At 43.4% G+C, this 5,032-nt stretch overlaps 1 long non-coding RNA gene across 1 annotated transcript in view; it reads left to right on the forward strand.

The window, feature by feature from the left end:
- Positions 1-5,032, forward strand: part of LOC108449367 — a 43,255-nt gene that overhangs the window by 15,379 nt on the left and 22,844 nt on the right. Inside the window, exon 2 of the long non-coding RNA XR_001865535.1 lies at positions 1-3,643. This exon is cut by the window's left edge and continues 490 nt beyond it. This is a non-coding gene — a long non-coding RNA (uncharacterized LOC108449367). The remainder of the gene's footprint in view (positions 3,644-5,032) is intronic.

The raw sequence follows: 5,032 nt of genomic DNA on the forward strand, positions 1-5,032 counted from the left end.
CTCGTGAAAACACGAACTTCCCTACCACAACGCTTGCCTTTCTCCAGATACTTTGTCTGGAGACAATTAAAGAAAATCAGAATGACAACGATTATCAAAGGCAAAAGATAATATCATATTCAAAGAACAAAAATAGGATATGAGACCTCAAAATATCTTTACACAAATATCAAAGTTAAAAAGAAGGAAAGAGACTTAAAAAGAAATTATTAAGTAACAAAAGGCTCTTTTTTTCCCCCATGCCCTTCAGATCATTCATGGCATTCTGATTTGAAAGGAGGATGACAGAAAGAGTGGGAGGTTGTCTGAAATTTTACACTGGAAACAAACAGGTGCAGACAATGAGAGAATAAGTGTGCTGAAAGCTGCAGTTCTCCACTAAGAAATGTTAATGCACAAGTCAAATCTATCGAAGGGGAAATCGCCTCCCACAACAAAGGGAAAATGTAGATGTGACAGACAGAGAGATGCCAGGCAACAATCAAAGAAAACAGATATCTAACCTAGTTATTCAGGCATGCAGTATAACTCCTATTATCCTCCCATTATTATGAGGATAGTGGCATGTGCTGGAAAGTCATACACAGTGTCCCAGGACACACTTGAAACACAGCAGAGAAGCTCTTGACTTCAAGGATCCTATATTCAGTCTCCAGTGAAGACACAGGGTGAGATATTGCAGATCTAAAGAATATCATATAGTTAAAAGCTGTCAGAGGAGAAAAGGGGAGATCAGCTGTCTTGAGAGATAAGCCACAACACAGGCTCACCACAGAAATATACAGAAATTAGGGCTTAACAAGTTCCCACACTGAACATAGCTACAGATCTGGCACACAAAATTTGTGTTCTCTATATTTACTTCTGTATTATCTCCCAAATGCTTTTATCTTGGTTAAAAGAGCTTTAATTTTGGAAGGAGAACATCTAGTCACTTTGTCATTACCCCTAATAATGTGAATGGGGAACAGAATTTGTCAGTCTTGCAGCGGTGGAAACAGCTGGTGTGAAACCCTCCAGGTTCTCTTTGTCCAGCTTGGCAACTGCAAGCACAGTCCCATTGTGCTGTTACAATCACAGTCTCCTTAAGAATGGAGACACTTTTCCAGAAAGAAGGAAAGACTGAGCAGTGTCATTTGTAGCATAAGAGAGAATGGGGTTGTCCTCCAGCAAGAGGTTTGCAAGGGTGAGGAAGATGGTAAGGAAGAGTGTGTCAAGCATTAGCTGCTTCTCTTCTGTTTTTTCCTTTTGTTACTCCTTTATGGTTTTATTAATCTCTTACAATCTGGATTTCAATGAAGCGTTCAGTTTTATTCCCCAGTTTTTGTCCTTGTAGGATGATTCCTTCTAATGGCTAATCTGGAGGTTTGCTTGTGGCTTTGACCTCACCCTGCCACTTTGGGATTAATGATACCCACCAAGGTGCACCTGATCAGCTGCACACACTGACAGAAGCATCCCCTGAATGAAGCAGCAGCTTTCCCAGAGTCCCTTTTGGGCTTGTTGGGAGAAATACATTGGGATGGGCCGCTCAAAGCACTATCAAGGGAACAGAAAAAGTTTAAATTTTAACAGCCCATTCACAGCACCCATTCTTACAAACACCCTGTCCAAACATGAATCCTGAAAGGAGTAAAAAAAGAACTTTCCACTTCCCCAGAATCCATTGCCCCGTAAAGATGGAGAGAAGAGGACACACACTTCAGCCTGATACCTCCACAGCACTTTGTAAAACAAACTGATTTCCCTGGGAGGGCTGTTACTCTCGGCAGCTTTTCCCCAACCTTTCCTTTATTCCAAAGCCATTTCAGGTACTGCACTTTGCACCTCTAAGTGCAGGTTAAAATATTGTACAACAGCTATGTTTCAACAGCAGCACACAGCCACTCAGTAGACAAAGATGTGCTCAGAGCTTCATGAATATATTCAGCAGTTAGGAATTGGGGAGAGAGGAGCACAGGGACATGGATTTACTGTTTGCATTCATTTCTGGGCATGAAACATTTTTCTCTCATTTAAAGAACAGTATTTGACTAGTTTGACATGTTGAAGATCCAGCTGGAGAGCAGCACCAGATGAGACCATGCTCACCAGCAACAAGGAAATGTCTCCAGTGCATGTTTCCTTGCCAGTGGTTTCTAGGAAGTGACAGGCGGCGCGGGATCCGCGGATCAGCCGCTTCATTGTGCTCATTCCACATTCCGGCGCTGGAGAAGGCACATGTTGGGAACTCACCCCACTGCTAAGGAGATCAGCACCGTGATAGCAAACGGGGGGAAATTGTCCCAGGAGAACTGGAAAGATGGGAGCAGAGCCCTCCCGACACCTCAGGCAGTGCCTGTGCTCAGGTTGTGCTGGTGGGAGCCATGCTGACCACTCTGTTATGGAGCCAGGAATACTCCTGCTTTGACTCCAGCTGTGATGGTAAATTCAGTAGTGCCAGGAGTGTTCCTGAACACTGAGACAGCACTACCTGCACGTAAGTTACCAGCAGCTTGGACCAGGGTCAACTGCAGCTCTCCCAACAATTCCTGGGTCAGGCTAGGACTCAATGTATGGAAGGGCAGATGCCACTCCCAGTTGGCAATTTACAATAGGACAGAGGTGGCCAAATGTCTAAATGTTCCAGAAGCCAAGATTCCTGTAAATGAAAGGACTGAATGCAGGGGTGTGGAAATCAATAGGGTGACTCCCCGTACCCCAGACATGCTCTCTTCAGTTAAATATGTAGCTTAAAAATTCAGATTCATATTCAAGGATAAAAGCACCCTTTGCATTTGCCCTTTCTATTTGGCTGTCCACCCTGTATACAGTTCAGAGCCTTGTCCATCACCGGGACAGTGATCTCCAATTTTAGACATCTGACTTCCCCTTGGCAATTCTGAGTGGGTGTTTAACGTAGGTGAATCTGAACTGTCCTCTGGAGGAGCCTCTCTCTCTGTCCACTAAATATTTATTAATGAATAGACCTATATTCCTAATTTAGGTATCTGAATTTGATACTTAAAATTAAGGGGACTCAATCCTCACTAGAATTCTTTTTGAAGTCCTGACACTGCTGGTGGCTTTCCGCAAACACAAACTCATTGGATCATTCTCCTGTCAAGTAATCTTCATTGCTGAACAACAAAAAATGTTCTTCCTCTTATCTGTGCCTTTGTTTTACAGGATAAAAAATTGTAAATTCAGGTGTAAATTATGTCCCTATCAAGGCCTTTTGGTGGAAAATTTGAAGGCAGGGTTTCCCAGTGAGGTAACCAAAGCTTAAAGCCCTCATCTTCCAGCCTCTGGGACCCAGTGTTTCTTTTGCTATGAGCCATTTTTTCCTTCCCTTTTATTCGAACCTCTTCCTTGACTCCAAAGAGCTGTAGAAAGCTCTGCCACTCCTGATTCTGTTCCCTTCTCAGAGCACACGAGGACTGGCCCTGGTCTGCACCTGAGTCTACCCATGGCAAGGTCCATCAGGCACTTCAGTGGTGTTTCTAAAGGAGACAGCTGCTGGAAATCCTGAAGCCAGAGGCCAACAGGAAAGGAAAGATGCTCATCAGCTTTCCCAGCCTGGTCCTGCCTTTTCACCTCTGATTAGTCAGCTCTTAAACATCTCAGCTGGAGGATGCCACTCGCTCCCTGTTTGATTGAGAAGGTGGGTAAAGCTGCAAGTGTCGAGGGACAAGGGATGCCACTGTGTTTCTGACTTGTCTGGGTAATCCTGACTGCCACTGATACAGTCACTGCTGGTGTCTCTTTCCCAGCTGCCTTAAGCTGCCAACCAGTTTGATAAGATGGGAACTTGGATGTGCCTTTAGATCACCAGGAAAAGCAAGGCCACAGGTCTGCCCTGCGAAAGCTGGGAGTTGGAGCAGCTTCTCTAATTAAAATACTCTGTATAATGCACAAAAATACACAACTGTTGGGTTAAACAGGAAATTGCCCTCTCCCTAAGGAAGCTACAATTTCCAAAGAACAAATAATTGCTCAAGACAGGGCAATGAAAAACTCACCATGCACCAACCTGCAACTACCTCACTAGTACAGAAGAATTACCTTCTAGATTCCGTGGATTCTTTCCAAGCTGCACAACATTGGGCTTCTTTCTACTAGTTATTTATAACTAAATATTTCTAAACAGTTTAAAAATAAGAGCTACATTTACCAAATCTCAGATTGGGAAGCTGGCCTCAAATTTCCCTGCATGGTAGATCAGCTGTAGAAGACAGCAAAGTGGCTGCAAGTGCCCAGAAATAAATAAATAAATAATAACTAAATGTGGACAAGCAGTCAGGATGTCTGTCAGGGATGTGCAGCGCCTTGGGTATAAATCAGTGTAGCTCCACTGACTTTGATGACACCAGGGCAGTTGGAGGCGGCTGACACCGAACTGCGTTTGGGCTGTTTGTACCACCACAGCATCATCAGCTGCTTCCCAGGGTTTGCCTTGCTCCTGGGGCCAAACACATTCACCATCTGCACCTGAGAATAATCACCCAAAAGGGAAGTTAATCTATCTAAAAAGTGTTCAGTTTTTTGTTTGAAATAAGGTAAATGAATCCAGATTGTTGTGGGGGTTTTTTTTCCCAAAAGCAAACGTGGGGAGTGGTTGAAATTATTTTTCTATAAAAAGAGAAAAGGCTCAAAATTTAAAACTTTTCATTATTATTTTTAAAACATCAGAACTCTTCACTACCAGGCCAGCTGGATAATGCTGCTGAGATGATCCCACCAGCTATTTCTCCCTGCAAATCAGGGGACATGATTAGATCCTAAGTGGCTTAAGACCTGGCTGGTTCGGAAATCTCCTCTCTTCTTATTGTCGTATCAACAAAGATCAGCAAAACTGCTACACTTGGAATCCCTTTCATATAAACAAAAGGAATTGCTTTAGCTTTGTATTCCACACAGACAATCCTCAATTTTGGAATTTTATCCTTTCTGATTCAAAGACCCACTTTATTAACCTCCGGAGGGTCTGCCCAGGACCATCTATTTTAATTAAGCAATTCAAGAAGTGGGCAGCTGAAGGCCAAGGAGCCTG

This window comes from Corvus brachyrhynchos, unplaced genomic scaffold (assembly GCF_000691975.1).
Source record: "Corvus brachyrhynchos isolate BGI_N302 unplaced genomic scaffold, ASM69197v1 scaffold69, whole genome shotgun sequence".
Lineage (NCBI taxonomy): Eukaryota > Metazoa > Chordata > Aves > Passeriformes > Corvidae > Corvus > Corvus brachyrhynchos.